Raw genomic sequence first — 20,004 nt, 5'->3', positions numbered from 1 at the left:
CACAGGCTTTGATTCTGAGCCTGACTACCCAGGTGTGCGGCTCTTTAGATTCCTGCCTCTCTGCTAATGGGTTTTGTTAACTGTTTGTCATTTGCTTATGCAAATCTACCTCTTTCTGCATTAAAATGAACCCAATTACAAAGTGAAATTTCACAATTAAACCACTTAGTGAAGGACATTAAGCGACCAGAAGGAATTGATTTGTAAAAACTTCAGCGATAATTACCAAATGTCTCTGAAATGTGACTAAGTTCTAGGTTTTTCTTTAAACAAACACACATACTTGCACATTTTCATATATGTACTGCACAGACACTTGCACATATTTTCACACACCTGGTTTCCATCTTCTCACTATGGGACTTGTTCTTGCTCCTTCTCTGGGTCTAAATTTTCCCCAAATAGAGGAAATTCCACCAGCCATCAGATCATGTCTGCAAAGTTCTTGGAAACCTTCCAAAAGAAATGGCCACTGGGCCGAGGAAGCTGGGGTGGGCAGGAAAATAGAAGAAGGCATAGTGGTTTTAATAAAGTCTCTTGGCCACCTTGGTGATTGATTGATATATTTTGGCATTTGCTTCCCTGCTCTGCTGTAATCGATAGCACTTGTAGGCCGAGGAGCAGGAAAGGGTGGGAATATGGGATGGGGGCAGTATTGATTGATCTTTACAGGAAAGAGCCTTGCCTGGTGATTGCAGTGCTGTGGCCACAAGAAACAGGACCTTGTGGAATCAGGGAAAGGTGACTTTCCTTATACCCCCTCCTTCCCCTGCCAGGCAGGATGGCATGGCATCCAGAAACTTGGAGATGGATAAGGATACATCGGCGTCCACCTAAAAAAAATGAGCCATGCTGGTGTTTGGGAGAGCCAAAGTCACACTCACCTCTCCCCTTGCACCCTCAGTTAGAGTGCAGAAATCGTAGTCTCCGGGGCTGCTGCAGGACAGGGTGGGAAGAGTCTTTAAGGGTGAAGAGGTGATGAAATGCTTAAGGGTTCCAGGTTACATCTATATCCAGGAATGACTCCAATTCACTTGGCAGCATGCTGCTGCTCAGGCCGTATAATGTAGAGGTGACTTCAGCACAGACTCTGGAGCCAGCTTGCCTGCATTCAAAGCCGGCCCTCCACTTACTGTGCGACGTTAGATGGGTTAACTCACCTTCCTTGTACCTGGATTCTCCCATCAGTAAAATGGAGATGACAACAATACCTATTTCCTAGGGTTGCTGTGATAGTGATGAGAGTTAATGCATGTAAAGGACTTGGAAGGACCCTGGCATAAAGGAAATGCTATGTATTAATACATGTTGCTATTATTATCTGATGGTGGTGAACACCCAGGCTGGCATCCATGATTTATGGGTGGAAACTTAAAGGCACAAGTTTCTCTAATCAAACAGGGTCATCACAGCCTTTGCCTTCTGGTGCTGAGAACACAAGGCTCAGGACTTGGCATCTGCTAAATAATTCTCTTAGTACGTCAGCCTATTAGCTACAGGATTTCTCAACCCTTTTAGATTAATACTTTTTCCTAAAAGCTTTCAAAAATAGCAGAAAAATAGGAATAATTTGGATTGGGAATGATAGTTTCAGTGTCAAGATGCACAATTAAGACAGATATTCATTCATTTAACAAGCACCAAACTCCTGCTAAGTTTCAACTGATGTGATGGTTTCCATCCGTGAACCTGAACTTCGTGCAGATACATTCAGATATGTAATCACAACCCTCTGCAACGTCATAAGTAGTTTTCACGTAACTGGAGATCCCTCTGTCAGAGCAACATGCTCAAAATGGAAAACGGTTTAAGGAACATTTGCCACATAACATTTTTGTTGAAAACATATTCGTTTTTGAAGTATAGTTGTATTTTCTTCTATTGACACAGGTGAATGTTTTGTTTTTAGAAATTCATTTTAGCACATGAAGTGACTTTGGGGCTTATTTTCTTTCTAATCATAGAGCTGGATGCCGTGACTAATGGCAGCTGGCAGATTGGCAAGTGAGTACCAAGGGACCCAGGTTGACGGGTTCCACGACACGCTCCTAAGAAGTGAGAACTGGAAGGAGCCCCAGGGATTATTGAGGTCATCCCTTTCATTTGAAAGCTGAGCCCAGGGTGGTGGAATGGCTTTTCACAGCTGAATTGGAACCCGGGCCTCTTGATTCCGAGCATGGTGTTATTTCCCATGCTGTGAGCCTGTTGTTGATGCCTCCCGGCTGCGCAGCGGGCCGTTTGCCTTCTTCAAATCACCTTCTGACCTTAGGTTTCTGTATCAGGCTAAGTTATTACCTGATAATCAGTTCAAGTCTATGAAGATGCTCTGAGTACTTGACTTGGTGCCAAGCATTGTGTTAGGGCCAGTATATCAAAATAAGATGTGGAACCTACCAAGGAGACTCTAATAGACGGTATTAGTGTGCCCAATTATTTGCTGCCTTGCCCTGTGAAAGGCTTCTACTGATGTCAGACCTGGTCATGTGGCTTGCTTTGGCCAATGAAATTTGAGCAGAAGCTTTCTCCTCAAAGCCTGAGCAGGAGGTTTCAGGGACATTTTGTGGTCCCACTGCATTTTCTCTTTTTTATCTTCTAGAAGAGTGGCATGTCCAGAATAGGGCCAGGCCTCTCTAGCTGGGTCCCACAATGAAGAGAAGACATGGAATGCCATTGCCACAGCCGACGTGTAACATAATGAGAGAGAAACCTTTGCATGGTGAGCCGCTGTGATTTTATGGTTGTTTATCCCGCAGCATAACCAGCATAAGCTGATGGCCACGGAGAGAATCACAAATCAGTTGGAGAGACGGTTTATTTACATCCGAAACACAGGGTGATGGATGCTTTGCTAGATGCATCCACAGAAGATTCAAAAATAGATGAAAAGAGGGAATAACTCTCTCTTTGGGAAGGAGGGATCAGGAAAGGCTTTCTAGGAGAGGAGATAGGTTGGAGGTGTTTAAAGGTTGAAGAGATGTCCACCACATTAGGTGATGAGAGCTTTATTTATTGAAGCACTCTCATCAGAGAGACCAACATGCACAGACATGAAATATCACAGCATATTTGATAATTGCCTGTACCCTCCACAGCTGTAGGCCAGGGTCAGGTTTCTTTATCTTTGTAGCCTACTGGCCTCCAACCACTGTGTCGTGTCCCCAAGGGGTATCTGCAGAAACACGGATAAAGACGCGTTGTTTATTTTGGTCAGAGCTTTGACCACAAATCCTCATCTGATCCCACACCCTGAAAAGCTGAGCTGGGATGTATGCAAGTCATGTGGACTCTTTTATAAAAGTTTAATTTTTATTTATCAAAGAATATATATACATAGTTAGGAAATCAACAGTGGCCTTGCCTTACCTCTCCACGCTCCCAAGTCCTGCCCCAAGGCAGTCACCATCAACTCTTACATCTCATTTCTTTTTTATGCATATCACTGTGTTTCTAAATAATATGCTTATATTGTTACTGCTTAATTGACCAATTTTAGGAATTATGTATTGATTTACTGCCATGTAGAGAACTTAATTCTCTCATGGTGTTGTCTCCCAACTCCATCCTTGTTCTTCCCCTCCTCCTATCTCGTCAACATAAACTTAGTTTTTAGTTCAATCACTATTTGATGTTTCTATGCTAATGACTATGCAAATATAATTTGCTACCAAGTCAAGTAGTACAATGTGACCTTGTGTCCTTTTTCGTACAATCCATTGTTTTTCCTGGAATTTACTTTCTATGCATTCAAGCTCATCTGTTTTACTTTTTCCTCCTATAGTAATCCCTCCAAGAACCTTGTGTTTTTCTGTTTCAATCTGGATTAGCTGCTTTATAGGAATGCTGTTTAACTGTCATCCAGAGGCTTCAATTTACCATCATTTTGAATTTTTCCTTTATTGTCTTCCTGTGGTAAATACCCTATTTCCTGAATTCCATGTGTTCTATGTTGCCCTATAGTCTAACTTTATTAAACCCCATCCTCCAATAACTTCCTAAGATAGGGTGCCTAGGAGGTCATTTTCTTGAGTCATTGAATATCTGAAAATATCTCTAGACTACTGTGATATGTGACTGATTATTTGGGTATCGAATTTTAGATTAAAGAACAGTTTCTTTCAGAATGTGAAAAGCATTTCTCTGATATCTTTTAACATCTGAGGTCGCTCTTTTTGAAAGTTTGATTTTTTTTTTTTTTTTTTTTTTTGAGATGGAGTCTCGCTGTGTCACCCAGGCTGGAATGCAGTGGCGCAATCTCAGCTTACTGCAAGCTCTGCCTCCCGGGTTCACGCCATTCTCTTGCCTCAGTCTCCTGAGTAGCTGGGACTACAGGCGCCCACCACCACGCCCGGCTAATTTTTTGTATTCTTTAGTAGAGATGGAGTTTCACCATGTTAGCCAGGATGGTCTCAATCTCCTGACCTCGTAATCCACCTGCCTCGGCCTCCCAAAGTGCTGGGATTACAGGCATAAGCCACAGCGCCCAGCCAAAATTTGATGTTTTTATGCTTGTTTCTTTTACCTGTGTTTTAGGACTTTTAAAATGCTTTATGTTCTAAAATGTCATGATAATGAAGGTGGTGGGCATTGGTATATATCTTTCCTATTCTTTGTGCTGGGCTCATTAGGAGACTAATGTCTTTTTTTTCTCTCTTATTATCCAGCTCTACCGTTTTGTTTCACTCTTTGAAATATTTCTTCAACTTTATCTTCTAAATCTTATATTCAATTTTTGAAAAATTTTTAGTTATATTTTTAATTTCAAAGAGGCTTTTAAAATTAAAATTTTCTCTTTTCATTGTAATCTCTTCTTGTTTTGTGAATACATCCTTTCCTCTTTTTGAGAGTGTTTTTGAAGCATTACTGCTCTTTTGAAAGTTTCTTTTATTCCTTGCAAGAGCTCTATTGCTCCATTCCTTCTCCTTTTTTTTTTCTGTTTCAGTTTCCCTTTTCCATGTTTGCAAATTTCTTTAAATATCTGGCGATCCTCTGTTGTTCATATTTGAGAAAGAGGCACTAAAAGTTGATTTGGGGAGCTTGGGATGTAACTGGGCAGTTTGTTGACCAGTGGGCTTCCTGTAGGTTATTGGGTCACAAGCCAACCTTTTTATTGAGGTGCCTTCAATACCAGTAACTGCAGTTCCCTCTGGGGCTGTTCAACCCTTGCAATCTACTGGCTAAGGTTGGTGGTGTTGGGGAGTTACTAGCAAGGCTGGGGAAAGGACAGAAGGTCACACAGTTGAGCATGCAGACCTCTCCCTAATTCTTTTCACTTTCCACCATACTTGGTATTCCCAAATCCAGTATTGTTCTTATTCAGTTTTTTAAAGGAAAAAAGTTCATTTTCTGGAGACAGAGGAGACTGGCTGAGTGGCTGTGTGGGGTGCGTGGAGCCCTCTTTTAAAAACCGGCTTCCCACCATTGTCCACTGTCCAGCCAGGAGCCTGACCCCAGGCCACTGCGCTTGGTGCCTCAGAGGGCTCCACCCCTCAGGGTTCTGCAGAGTAGCTCAGCCCCACCACAGGCTCTGGGCTTGTGAATTCTCTCTGTGGAGCCAGTTACCATTCTTCCTTCTTGGTTTTTTTTGTTTGTTTGTTTGTTTGTTTGTTTTTTCAGAAAAACAATGGTGGAACTCTCTCGTCCACTGTTTTTATGTTTATTCTTTCCTCTCCCATTCCTGTTGCCCTTGGTTATTACCTTTGCTGTTTCCAGAGGTTGAGCTGGTAATTCACAGGCTTCTCTGGGATGATAGCCACAATGCCAGAGAAGAAGGTGGGGGGTGATCAGTGCCATTCTGGGTGTCGCAGCACTCTGGGCACTCCTCAGTCCCCCTGGTGGGCTCCTCTTCTTTGAGTTGTCCCTTCAGTATTGGCGTTCCTCAGGCTCCTGCCACATATGGACTCTTGCACCTTTTGCATGAGCTGAAACCTGCTTGGGCCCCTTTCTCTGAGTGCATGTCCTGTTGTTGGCTCCTGAATTAGACAGGAGGAGGCAGAGAAGACAGAGAAAGCAGAGCTGGATGGCACCAGCTGCTCAAGGACTCGGGGCCTCACCTCCTTTGGGCCCCACCTGGTGCTTGTCTGGATTTGGTTTCTATGACCCCAAACAGGAGGGGCTTCCAGTTTGGCCCAATTACACCAGTCTCCTGGGAGGGCAGAGAGGTAGAGAATGCCCCTTTTCCTGGTCCAGTTCTGTTCACTGATTCCAAAATTAATCAGACACTGCTCTTGGTGTTGAAATCATACTTGTGAGCAAAGCAGACTGGATCTTACCTTCATAGAAGTTATAATCTAGTTTCAGAAAAGATAACAATAATGATAAAACAAAAACACTGTACTCCATCATATAGTGGCCCCACTGGGGTCACTCTACCATCTGTGTGTCCTGGTGGTTTTTTTTTTTTTTTTTTTTTGAGACAGGGTGTTTTCCTGTCTCCCAGGCTGGAGTACAGTAGTATGATCATAGCTCACTGCAGCCTCAACCTCACAAGCTCAAGTGATCCTCCTGTCTCAGCCTCTCGAGTAGCTGGGACTACAGATGCACACCAGCATGTTTGGTCAATTAAAAAAACAATTTTTTTGGTAGAGATGGGGCCTTGCTAAGTTGCCCAGGCTGCTCTTGAACTCCTGGCCTCAAGCAATCCTAAAGTGCTGGGATTACAGGCATAAGCCACTGTTCCTGGCCCCATGTGGTTCTCATCCAATGCTTGAGCTCCTATTTCTGAAGACAGGAATGGGAGGAGTAGGGGAAGTCATGGAGGAAGCAGGGAGCTTTTGAGTAGGTGGCCAGAACACACAACACTGTTTGATGCCTCCATGGCATTTCCACCTAGCTGGACGTTCCAGATGAGATCGGGTGCATTCGGAGTGGGATGGCTGTAGACTGGACGTTCCGTTCCTTGTCATTTTGGCAAATTCCATTTATTCCTCGAAACTATTCCATAATCCCTTCCTGTGCAGTCTTCCCTAACCCCCTTCCCTCTCAGCATTAACCCCACACTCTTCTGTACTCCTTCCTTACTTTGTGTAATCAACCGCTCCCTGAGGTAGGCGCTGCTTCAGGTGCTGAAGGTACCCCTTGAGCAGTATGTGGAGAACAAGCCTGAACTTTGGGGCCACACCAGTTCAGGTTGAGTCCCAGCTCCACCACAGGCTAGCTTTGGCCATAAGCAAATGAATTAACCTCTCTGAGCCTCAATCTTCTCATCTGTGAAATAAGAATAGTGGAACCTACGATGAACTGCTATGGTGGTGAAATGACTGCAAAGCGCCCAGTGACAGCACGTAATTGGCACTCGAATGTTGGTTCCCTTTCTTTTCTCCCTTTAAGGAGTTCCCAGTCTGATGAGGGGAGAAAAGTAAACAAGCCAATAAATACAAGAATTTATCATAGATGCTAAAGGTGATAAAGAAACGTGAAATAAGCAATCCTGAATTACAAGCATGGATTTATGAGTCTGCTGCACTAGACCATGAGAGCCTCAAGAGCAGGGCCACATGATTCTGTTCTTTTTAGCCCTGTGCTCCTAGCACCTGGCACAGCCCCTGGCACACAGTAGCTGCTCACTAAATGTCTGAGCAAATGAAATGGGAATGGCTCCTGTTTTACCTGATCACAGTCTGATGGCCAGAGCCTGCCCAGCTGTTCCTACTTCAGAGACGGGAAAAGTATAATTTATCAGCCAGCTGGGATGAGAATCTTCGCTCCTCACTAGAGGCTAATTTTTCCAAACATTCTCATAATTTGGGACATGAGCCCCTACCCCTCTTGTATTGTGGGAATGAGGTACCAGAGATGAGGGGCCACTGGAATCATCCACTGTCCTCTTGTGAGACCAGCCTTTCTTGGTCTCTCTGAGCACCCACACGTGCAGACCTCCAGCAGCTTATCCATCCTATTCAAATGAGTCTGTCTCCCAAGAACCAAACATTTTCTCCCCCTGGCCCTGGCTTGAAATGAAACAACTTAGCCCATAGACACTTTTATGGTCCCTCGCCCTCCATTCCTCTTGTCAAGCTGCGCTGGTGAGAGCCCAGCCCAGGCTATGATTTATACAGCTCTCCCAGGCCCCTGTTGGATTCGGAGTCTGGAACAATAAGACAGGGCTATCCATCACCCCTCTGCTCATGTCTCTCCGGACTCATTGGGAAGCAAGGAGGGGTTGGTGGCAGAGAAGACAGCCTCAGGGGTCCTGCCCAGAGAGCATTTGTCACATTGATGGAATGCACAGGGCGGGGGTTGGGTGGGGACAGTGGAGGCTTTTTATTTCACCCTAAGCCTGCCCTGTGACAGCCAGGATGGAGTGAGCCTGGGACAGGGGTAAGAATACACCTGGGGGTGGGGGTGGGGGTGGGGGTGGGGGTGGGGGTGGGTGCAGGAAGAGAATTAGAGCTCAAAGGCTGATCCCGACTAAGGATGCTGCCGCCACGCCTGCTCCAGCTCAGAATGCAGCAACTGCATGGGCCAACACCAGCTTCCCCCCTCCCTGTGCAGCATAGTCCCCAGCATCAGCAGGCCTGCCACACAGATAGGTGTTCACTCACTGACTACATCCCCTTTCCCCCTTAATCTCTCACCTGGCCTCGGGATCAAAGCCATTCGGAGAAGTCCTTACACACTATGTGACTGTGTGCTTGTGTGTCCCTGTGACTGTGTACCTGTGTGACTCTGTGACTGTGTGGTTGTATGATAATGTGTCAGTGTTTCCATGTGACTTTGTGACTTTGTGTCTGTGTGACTTTGTTACTGTGTGACTGTGTGTCAATGTTTCTGTGTGACCTTATGATTGTGTGTGTGATAATGTGTCAGTGTTTTCATGTAACCTTGTGACTGTGTGACTGTGTCTGTGTTCCGTGTGAATGTGTGTCAGTGTGACTGTGTGTCTGTGTGACCATGTGACCATGTATCAGCATCTCCATGTGACCTCGTGATTGTGTAGTGCTTCTGTATGGCTGTGTGTTTGTGTGACTATTTGTCTGTTTCTGTGTGACCATGTGTCATTGTGACTGTGTGTCTATGTGATTGTGTGACCATGTGATCATGTACCAGTGTTTCCATGTGAACTTGTGACTGTTTCTGTGTGATTGTGTTAGTATGATTGTGTGACTGTGTGCCAGTGTGACTGTGTCCATGTGACCATGTATCAACGTCTCCATGTGACCTTGTCACTGTGTAATGTTTCTGTGTGACTGCGTGTTTGTGAGACTATGTGTCTGTGTTTCTATGTGACCATGTGTCAGTGTGACTGTATGTCTATGTGATTTTGTGACTGCATGATCATGTGTCAGTGTTTCCATGTGAACTTGTGACTGTGTTTCTATGTGATTGTGTGTGACTGCGTCTGTGTGTCAGTGTGAACAGTGTGACTGTGTTTCTATGTGATTGCATGACTGTGTGACCATGTGTCAGTGTCTCCATGTGACCTTGTGACTGACTGTTTCTGTGTGACTGTGTGACTATATGTCTGTTTCTGCATGACCATGTGTCATTGTGACTGTGTGTCTGTGTGATTGTGTGACTGTGTGATCATGTATCAGTGTTTCTATGTGAACTTGTGACTGTATTTCTGTGTGAACATGTGTCAGTGTGACTGTGACTGTGTTTCTGTGAGACCATGTGTCTGTGTGATTGTGTGACTGTGTGACCATGTGTCAGTGTTTCCATGTGAATTTGTGACTGTGTTTTTGTGTGAACACGTGTCAGTGTGACTGTGTGTCTGTGTCCTACCTGTCCGTATGTGATGAGTGCATGCCATGCATGTGTTTGCAGCTGCACACAGGTCCACAGGAGTCCAAGCAATAAGTAAGACCTTTCTGAGAGTCAGGGGTTTACGTTCTTGAGTGGGTGACCCAAGGGAAGCCATGACTTTGGCTTCTGTGAATAATTCAATGCTCTAAGCCTGGGGCTGAAGAGATGCCACCCAGCCAGGAGGAAAGGAACTGGGACCCTGTACATGGTCTTCTGTGCTTTCTGACCTTGCTCACACAAGGCAGAGAGGAGGTTGTTATGTGGTGATTGTAAACAACTTGAAATTGCCATTCTTTCTAGGAGTCCCCACCCTTTGGGTTGGGGAGCCCATCCCAGGAAAAAAAAATTGTGGTGGGAATAGGGCCCAGAGCTGTGAGAACAGCGAGTCCCTGTACCCCCACCTGTGCAGAGGGAAGGCTGTGATGCATTGTCTGCCACTCTGGCAGGGTGCACATACCCTGGAGACAGCATTTTGGTTGTCAGGAAATTAGAGGCTTTGTTCAAAGCCAAGAAAAAAAATTGATGCCCAAATCCAGCAGCTGAAGAAAAGAGAATTCCAGGGCTGTGGTGCGGTTGTGTCTTTGTTGTGTCTTTTTCTTTTAGTGCTGCTAAAGCAATAACATGTAATGACCTGAGCGTCACTGCCTTTCTGCTGCCAGCTGCCTCCAGCGCCTGGGAAGTTGGCTGACCTGAGGAGAAGCCAAGGGCGGCTAATGAGTCATTAAGAGTCTTTATCAAATTAGGATTATAATCCATCTCAACATGCAGAGGAAAATGTTTCAAATTATCTACTTTCTTAATTGCAACTCAAAGATTTGGCAGGAAATTATCATGAGAGATAATGTCTGAAAACTGATGGATTGTGCTGATGTGTGTCTAAGCTTCCCTAACTCTAATAGCTGGAGAATTCATACACACACACACACACACACGTACATATGCTTACACTGACACTTTGTATACACAAACACCCCTGCTATCTGCACTGGTTCAAGTTACTACTCAGGCAGACACACACACACTCATGCACACACAGATTATGTCTGCATAGAAGGTCAAGAAATTTGCATTTATTAGTTAATTTGAATAGGCTGAGATTGTTACCAGATGCTGAGAGACTGAGAGATTGGGAAGGAGAAGGTAGGATATAAAAGAAACACTAAGTCCTTGCCTTCATGAAGTTCAAAAGCTGCTTGAACTAATGCATACGTATTTGAAATTTAAGAACATGTACAAAGGAACATACAAATGTATACTACTATGATGGGAATGTGAACACATAAGCTCTGGGGATACAGGACATAGGTGTCCTGAATTAAGTAGTTTCTGGAGTGGACGAGTTTTGATTTGGGTGTGGACATTACTGCTGGGTATTGTGAAAGTAGCCAGTGGGAATAAAGGCAGAAAGAGACTTACTGAGTCTGTCAAAAGGACCACGCAGCCAGGCAGTGACACAATATATATGCAAAATCTCCGGAGATGGGTGAGGCTGGAAGGCAAACCCTGGTTTGTGTTGAGAATCCAAGTGGACTCTTACTTGACTGTTAAATCGGGAGAGATTTGAACACCCTTTCCATGTCCCTCCTACTAGGCCTCAGTTTCTCTGCTGTAAAATATGGGTGTGATCTGAAGGCAGAATTAGGCTTTTCCACATCTCTCATGGCCCCTGAAAACCTTTAAGATTTCTGGGAGTTCAGGGATTCTGATTTATCCATCTTCATAGCCCAGTGCCTTCCATGTGCCTGGACAGCCTAGATGCCGAATGGGAACCAATGAGCTGGTAAGTTTCTTAGAGGCTATCAGTGTATGCATGCTGAATGAGTGAATCAGCGAATAAATGAATGAATGAGGGGGGCAAGGGAGTGAACGTCGATGCTTTATGAAGGAGCAATTCAGAATGGTGGTTTGGAGTGTGGGTTCTGATGGCAGCCTGTCTGAGTTCACACCTGGCGACAAGTTCCTTCACTTACCTAAGCCTCATAGGGGTGCTGTGGAGATCTGATGAATAATGCATGTTCGGCACTCAGCATGGAGTCTGGCACCCAGCAAATAAGCAATACGTATTAGCTATTATTATTGCTGTTGTTGTGTTTTGTTCTTCCTTGCTAAGTAAACCGTGGTCCCTATGTGAGATAAGCTGGGGGTTTCTTGCTCCCTCATTTGGTCACTCTTCTTCACTGTCCCTTTCTAATGCGATAAGACGGGACCATCTTCTGCAGGGCATGTGGCCTTCACCCCTTCCCAGGGTTGTTGGTTGTTTCTCTGAGCCCTGCAGTCTGGCTGCCATGGGGCCTGGCTGCCAGAAGAAAGTTGGGAGCCCAGCCATGCAAAATGCTCAGCTCAGGAGGGCTTAGAGTTTGGATGCAGCATCAAAGGCAGCAAATGCTGATAGGGTTCCTCCCTGGGTACAGGGAGGAGAGGGTCCACTGGGTGAGCAGAAGGATGCAGATGGTTCTGTGTGAGGTGGTGGTGATGCGAGTGATGAGAATGGAGATGGGGCTGAAGGAGAGGATGATGGCAGCGGGAGTGACAGTTCTGATGGCGAGGAGGGTACTGAAAAGGAGATAGGAGACAAGGGGCTCAGGGATGGATCCTTCAGTCCAAATGGGAGAGGTGGTTTTTGCTCAGGGAGAATAATGCTTTCAAAACTCCATGTAACCCTGGGCAGGGGTTGGGGTCGGGGAGTTCTTAGCCACCTCTGCAGTCTGAAGGAGGCCCTGAATAGCCTAATGATCTCCTTTCATGCTGGTCCTCTGTGGGGTTGGCAGAAGCAGAAGAGATGGAAGAGCTGGAGATCTGGAGTGATACATGATAAATAATAAAGGTTTCAGCATCCAAACATAGCTTCTACCAGAACAAAAATGAAGCCCGGAAGGGAGGCTTCAACAAATGGAATGCAAGTCACATAGTAATTTTAAATTTGCTAGTGGCCGCACTGAAAAACTAAAAAGAAACAGGTGAAGATATTTTTAATGGCCTATTATATTTTTATTTAACTCCATGTATCCAAAATATTACTATTTTAATATGTAATACATATGAAATAATTCTTAATGAAATGTTTCACATTCTTTTTTATAGATGAAATCTTCTAAATTTATTATACACACAGCACATCACAGTTAGGACTAGCCACCTTTCAAGTGCTCAGGGCCTGCATGTGGCTAGTGGCTGCTGTAGTGGACAGCACAGGTTTAAATCCTTCTTTCTAAATTTTTTTGGCCAAACTTTTGGGATGGCATTTCCCAGAAATGGCTCTTTTTGGAAGTCGTCATAACATTCTCTCTTCTCTTCCTAAATATAGTCTAAATATTCTCTCTTCCAATCTCTCTTTTTCTCAGTTCTTTCAAGCTGGCTGTGATCCTTCCCACCCCTTGCTAGAACCTAGAAAGAACTTTGAAATTACTCAGAAATCTTCTTTTTCCTTTCCTGCCACCCACAGATCCTCTTATCTGGAGCTAAGGCCAGGACAGCTCCCACCTGAGAGCTGGTATCTGTGTGTGTGTGTGTGTGTGTATGTGTGTGTGTGTTTGTGTGTGTGTGTATGTGTGTGTGTGTATGTGTGTGTTTGTGTATGTGTGTATGTCTGTGTGTGTGTATGTGTGTATGTGTGTGTGTTTGTGTATGTGTGTATGTCTGTGTGTGTGTATGTGTGTGTGTGTGTGTTTGTGTATGTGTGTATGTCTGTGTGTTTGTGTGTGTATGTGTGTGTGTTTGTGTGTGTGTGTATGTGTGTGTGTGTGTTTGGTGTGTGTGTGTGTGTGTGTGTGTGTGGACTTGGGGTGGGGTGGGGAGGGGAGATGCTTGGGTTAAGTAAGGGATGGGGAGGAGACAGTGCTTGAAGAAACTTCCCCAAAGTGCATCAGTACCATAAAGAAGATGGGTTTTTAAAAAGCTTTGGGGATTATATTGCTCCTATATTAGAGGAGCTGGTTAAAGGCATGACCCAATTAATTGCCTATCGTGTGCCCAGAGGACAGGCTTCATCCCTCTGCTTCAGAGGGTGGGAGTGGGATGAGGGAGCTGAGAGGCTTTCCCAGGGTCAAAAAAAAAAAAAAATCAGAGATGGGCAAGGGGCCTGGACATCCCAGCTTTCAGCTCAGAGCAAAATCCCGGACCCACACTCCCTTTTGGAGGATTTCTAGCATCTGAGTTTTTATACCTCTCAGGTCTCCCCTTGTCTGCCCACCCCTTTCTCCAAAGGATGTGCCCTTCCTGCATTATTTCATCAGGAACGGAGTCTTCCTCACTTGGCCCTGGCTCCCCTCACCACAGCCCCACCTAGATCCAGGGTCAGGAAGGAGGTCTTAGGTAGAGAGAAGCGTCCCCCTGCCCTCATTTCCTTGCTCCCATTATCCACGTTGCAGCCCTCAGGGCCTGTGGCAGCTTTCTCCGTAAACAATATCTCCCTTCCTCAGGCCAATTAAATAAGCACTATAATAAAGGCAAAGGCAAAGGCAAATGCAAAGCACTGGGCAGCTCTGGGTAAAGGGCTATTAAACCTAATGCTGCCATTCATTTATTGAAGAGCCTCCCATGTGCCAGGGACTGTGCTAAGCTCATTACATTTGCGAATTTATTTAATCCCCATAGTCTCATGAGTTGGATTCTATTATCATCCTCATTTCACAAACACAGAAACTGAGACTTGGCACTCGCCAGTAATGTCCCAGATAGCTGGCCATTTCATTACAGGGTGGAGAGCTGAGCCAGGGCCTGGTGATTCCAGAGCTGGTGTTCTCTTTTGGGGGATCCAAGGATCCTTTGAAGACAGGCGATGTTCCTATGAAAGCTTACAAGCAGATAAGATTTGGAAGGTAGGAAAAGGGGGAATGAAAACCCAGGGCTGAAGGAAGAGTGTGAGCAAGTACAGGAAAGGCCCAGAATCCAGAATGTATTCTGGGGCCCATGAGCTGGAGCAGGAGTGCTGGGTAGGATGGAAGTTCCCAAACCTCACAACTGCAGTGGCTTTTAAAATATGGGCTCCTAGGCCTTTCTCCAGACTGATTTCTCTAGGGGTGGAACCTGGAACCCTGAATTATAAAGAAGTTCCCTCGGGGGTTGGGGTGGGTGTTCTGATGCATCAGGAAGCACTGGAAATCACTAGACAGTGGAGTTGGGGAGGTGTTGGCAGGAATGCAGCAGATTAGCCTGAAAGGGAATCAGGGCCAGATGAGGAGGACGAACTTGAAGGTCATGCTAAGCAGTGTAGCATTCAAGGTCCTTCTTTTTATTATAAGGCCTAGTAACTTTTTAGGCTAAATCCCTTATAAGCAATGGAAAGCTACTGATGATTTTCAGGGGAATCCAAGGTGTCATCCAACCTTTGTTTTAGGAAGAACATCCATGTGCAAGTGTATAGGAGGGATTGGAGACACTGGAGGCATTTAGACCAGTTGGAAAATTATCAAAATATTCCAGGTGACTGGTGATAAGTCTGTCAACTAGGACTGGAACAATGATGGAGAAATACATTTCATTCAGTTCAATCCAACAAGCATTTCTTTAATATGTTTTCTGGATTGGGCACTGGCCCAGGTTTTAGGGATCCTAAGATGAAATAAGATATTGTCCCCATCCTCAGAGAACTCGCAGTCTATCAATATTCATTAAAAATAATTAAGTTGAGAGTGAAGGGAACTGGTAGTTGGGTGGTATTATGGACTAAATTGTGCCCGCCACCCAAATTAATATGTTGACACCCTAACCCCCAATGTGACCGTATATGAAGACAGGGCCTTTAGGGGTGGTTAAGCGAGGTCATAAGGGTAGGCCACAATCCAACACGACTGTCCTTATAACACGAGGGAGAGACCACCAGAGCTGTCTCTCTGCCTGTGTACACAGAGGAGAGGCCATGCGAGGGCACAGTGAGAAGGTGCCATCTACAAGCTAGGAGGAGAGGCCTCTCCAGAAACCAGCTCTGCTGGCACCTTGATCTTGAACTTCCAGCCTCCACAACTGTAAGAAAATCAGTGTCTCTTGTTGAATCCATCCAGTGTGTGGCATTTTGTTATGGCAGTTTGAGCAAACTAATACAGACAGGTCTTAAATTTTTGTTCATATTGTGACATCAGCAGAATTCAGTTGGGCCATTGATCACTCATATTGGAAGCTTGGAGGAGGCAGCCTGGGCTGGTGTGGGCTGCTTATACCACAGACAAAGTGCAGGTAGAGTGAGAAGAGGGCCCAGAACCAAACAGGAATTCCAAAATTTAGGACTGATAACTAGGATTTGGAGAAACTTCTATTTGGTTATAATGTCAGTGTGTTGATGGCTTATACAATACAACATGTACATTCCTCTCCATTCTCTTCTTCATCCTGAGAGGGATGATGGGGAAGAAATTGTAGAGTATCTGTAGTGAATTCTTTATTTCTACTCTATCCTTTCTCTACTCATTGACAGAGCCAAAACTGAGATGTGGAACTCATGGAATTTGACATATTGACAACTCAATTGTTCATTAATTATTTACTAGCTTGTGTCTTCTGTTGATTCCTGTATTATTGCTACTTAATGTTTTACATATTGGCACTTTGTCTTCTTCAACAAATGAATGCTTCTTGAGGACAGGAGCCATAACCTGAGCCTCTTTGCTTCTGCTCTTTATTCTTAGTGCTACACACAGTAGAGCTTCTGGTGGGTGCAGAGAAAATATTTGCCTTCAGTGATTATAAAAACGATGGTTATATTTTGGATAATCATTGTTTAAGCTCTTGCAAATGACAAAACTAGTCAAAGCAAGATATATTTACTTAAAACTACGATGTACAGTTTAAAGCACCAAAAAGGTATTAGTGAAAATCATAGTATTCAAAGACTCCAAAAATTAATAGCTCATGGCAATGGATCTCCCATATCAGGAAAGTGTTGGGCATTGAACTAGATTTCAGAAAACGAGGGATGTGACAGGTGTAAATCAGTGATGCAAGGCTGTTGCCTGCGGTCCTATTTATGGCTCACTGACACCTCTCTGACGGGGTGAATTCAGCCTGATTTTCCCCTCTGACTCTGCAGGCTGTAGCGACTCACTGGGAGCCATGGGAAAGAGAGAAACCCCTCCCTCCAGGGGTCCTGGGCAGAGACAAATGGATCTCCCCTCCCCCTCCCTTATCTGAAGAGGGCTTCCCCTCTGAGAGTTTATGGCAGCCTGACCTCCAGCCTCTGGGTTGGAGAATCTGGCCGCTTCTGTACCACATAAAAAGGGTAAGTGCATTCATTATTATTATATTATTATACAATGTATAATATATAATAGCGATTATGCTGTCAGCAGCCAGAGACTCTGACCGCAGATCAGAGGCTAGGGTGACATAAATCCACCTAGTGAAGTTTTTGGAGGTTCTGTGTGAAGGTGAGAGGATTCTAATCTGTCTATAATGGGGGCTACCACTGAAGAGTTTCTCCCACAAGCAACATTGGAGGGTGGATTTGAGGGTACTGGGAGGATCTGGACAAACAGTAGTGTGTATATCTGGGATGTGACATAAGAAGGGTCTCAGTTGCCTCCCCTGAGCCAGGCAATGCTAACAGCTCTCATCCTTGCCCATGACGGAGGCAGGTGAGTGGCGACCCAGAGGCCTGAGAAGAGCTCAGGGGCAGCCTTCGACTTCCTGGGTCAGATTTTTTACTGAAAACCCGGCGGCTGGGTTTCACTTTCTGCTTTCCCGCTTATGTCGGTGTCTTTGTCTGGGCTTCATCCAGGCCCCCTGCCTGGCCTGGGGTCAGAGGATCAATGGCTGCCTGACTGGCTGAAAGGGCTCCTCTATGGGGAGCAAGAAGCAAACTTCCAGAGGCAGAAGGGGTTCTCTCGTCCCTTTATGCGGAGGGCCATGTGCTAAGTTGTGGAAGCAAGCATGCGTGCTCCGGTGTGTGGCTCTTAGTAGGACTGTGATCTCCGTTGAGTGAATGGAGGCACTTGTGGGTCTACACATGCCTGCTTTTGTCTTCCACTGTAGATGGCACCTAAGGAGCCCATTTCCTCCCTGATGTAGATGAAGCCACCCCAGCAGGCCCAGGCTGAAACAGCCCAGCTGGTCTTTCCCTTTATATGACTGCACCCCAGCCCCCAGAAGTCTGGGAACTCACTGAATTTCTTGAGGACTTTTTATTAGAATGAAAATAGCAGTGGCTTAGAACAGGCTTGCCTGACATTTGCAAAGAAGTGCTTTACTGACAAAGCCTCTCCACTCTTTCCTCTCTCCCTCTGCCCCACCTTGAACCAGACACCCCGGGAAGCCCACAGCAGAAAAAGCTCTTGAGACCAGGAATAACTAACCAGAGTGTCATCTGAACACCTTTTCTGGGGCCAGGGTAATGAGAATTATTCAAATGCAATCACAAAAATGAGGCCAGCCAGGCAGGAAAAGGGGGAGGGGGAGTGCTGGTGGAAGGAAGGATTTCTTGCCCGTTTTAAGTTTCATCATTTCTGGGGAGTTCTCTTGGGGTCCACAGAAAATCTCACCTCATCTCGGTCCCCTCAGCACCGGTGATATCTTGGAACTCGGCCCCGGTTATTCGCTAAGGAGGACTTGGCTTGGGGGAGGGAGGGTGCTCCTGAGTTCCTGGGGGTCCACCGCGCTCCCCATCCGAGGCTCCTCGCTAGTGGAGCCGCTTCTCCAGGCCGCCCGCCTCCCCGCCGCAGGAGCAGGCCCGCGCCCGCCGCCCGAGAGCCTCCAGTAGAGGGAGACACTCCAGCGGCTCCTCCGACTTGGCAGCGGCCCGGCCGGGAGTGGGTGGGGGTGATGGGGGGTGGGGAGAAAGGGGGAGTGGGGAGAGGGGAGGTGTGTGAAGGGGGGGTCCGGGGGGCGGGTCCCTGTGCCGCTGACGTCCCGAGCAGTGCTGGGAAGTATAGGCTGTGTTGTCACGCCGGTGTCAGTCTGATGAAGATTGGCATCAGGTAAGCTGTCATTCATTTCCATGTCAGAGACTCTTTTGCAGGCGGCGGCGGCGGCGCGGCGGCGGCTGCTGCTGCGGGCGGCTGCCTCAGAGCGCGTGTGTTTTACTCCAGTCCCCAAGCCAGAGTATTATTCATTGCGACAGGGCAAGGAGGAGAGAGGGAGGCAGCAGGGAGGAGAGAGAGGGAGGCAGCAGGGAGGAGGGAGGCAGGGAGCAGCGAGGGACCGCGGGAGCGTGCAGAGAGAAGCTGGGGAAGCGCCGGGAGAGCGAGGAGCGGAGCAGCGCGAGGGGCGGCGAGGCCGGGCACCGAGGCTGCGAGAGCCCCGCGGGCCGCCCGCTCCCCTGCCCGGCCAGCGCTCAGCCCCGCCGCCGCCGCCGCCTCGCCGCGCTTGGGCCCGTGGCCGGCCGCGCATTGTCCGCGGGTGCAAGGAGCTGGGCTGCGGACTCGGATCGCCGCGGGCCCAACCCCATAGCGGGCGGGCGGGGAGCTGTGCGCCGGGAGCGCCAGGGGACCCGAGAATAGGAACAGGCACGCGGGCCGGAGCCCGGGTGCGGAAGGCTCCCGGCCGGGCGCTCCGCGGGGCGAGGGTGGAAACCGCGGGCAGGCTCCAGGTTCTCTTTCTCCCGGCTTCGGGCGTCCTTGGGGCCGGCGCTTACTCGGCGCCACCAGCCTGGAGCTGCTTTCCAGCGGCTGGAGGCGGGAGCGGTCCCAGGCTGGGGCCAGGTGACCGGAGGAGTCGAGGAGCCGCGGCCGCGGCCTGGGGAGGCAGGGCGAATGGGGGTTTGCAGACGGATCGGTGGAGACAGGGGAACACCGGCGGGGTCCGGGAAGCCAGGATCCGAGGGACTACGCGCAGGGACCTTCACCCAGGGAGGAGCGAGAATGTGTAGGGTCACCGGCTTTCCATGATTGTTGGGGATCTTTGGTGAGGCGGGCGTAGGGGCCCGCGCGAGGCTTGGGAATCGGGAGCCCTTCTGGCTCGAGAACTAGGGGATGAGTTCGTAAAAGAGGGGACGGAAAGCGATCGAGAGCGGAGAGCTAAGGGGGATGGTGCAGGGTCCCGAATCTGCCGCTCAAAGTTTGCATTTCTTTCGGATTAGGTGACGGGGCTTTCCTGGCTCCCGATCCCCAGGAAGAAACGAGCGAAATGGGCCGCACTTTCCCGGGGCTCTTCACGGGGGAGCCGGGGGTTTCTGCGCGGTGGGGAGACTCGGGTTGGGAATGGAGGGGTAGGGGCTTGTGGATCGGCCTGAATTAGGGCTGGGTTTTAGGACCAGTCGAGAGTTTGGTTTATAGGATCCAGACTGTTTACGGAATCGGGATTGAAGGGCCGATAGGTAGTTTACACGTCGGCCAG

General features: G+C 47.3%; 1 protein-coding gene across 4 annotated transcripts in view; it reads left to right on the top strand.

Moving 5' to 3' along the window:
• PKNOX2 (PBX/knotted 1 homeobox 2) overlaps positions 1-20,004 on the top strand; it is a 319,311-nt gene that overhangs the window by 31,552 nt on the left and 267,755 nt on the right. The window contains exon 1 of one of the 4 annotated variants that reach the window (XM_030828928.1): positions 18,527-18,647. The exons of 1 other annotated variant lie outside the window; for it this stretch is intronic. The gene's annotated coding sequence lies outside the window, so the exon portion shown is untranslated. Of the gene's footprint in view, positions 1-18,526; positions 18,648-20,004 lie in introns of those variants that run through there. 2 more of the 4 variants (XM_030828932.1, XM_030828930.1) reach the window with 2 other exon arrangements.

Source organism: Nomascus leucogenys, chromosome 15 (assembly GCF_006542625.1).
Source record: "Nomascus leucogenys isolate Asia chromosome 15, Asia_NLE_v1, whole genome shotgun sequence".
NCBI classification, from domain to species: Eukaryota; Metazoa; Chordata; class Mammalia; order Primates; family Hylobatidae; genus Nomascus; species Nomascus leucogenys.
Note: the sequence above shows the minus strand (reverse complement) of the source record. Positions and strands in the feature narration are given on the sequence as shown.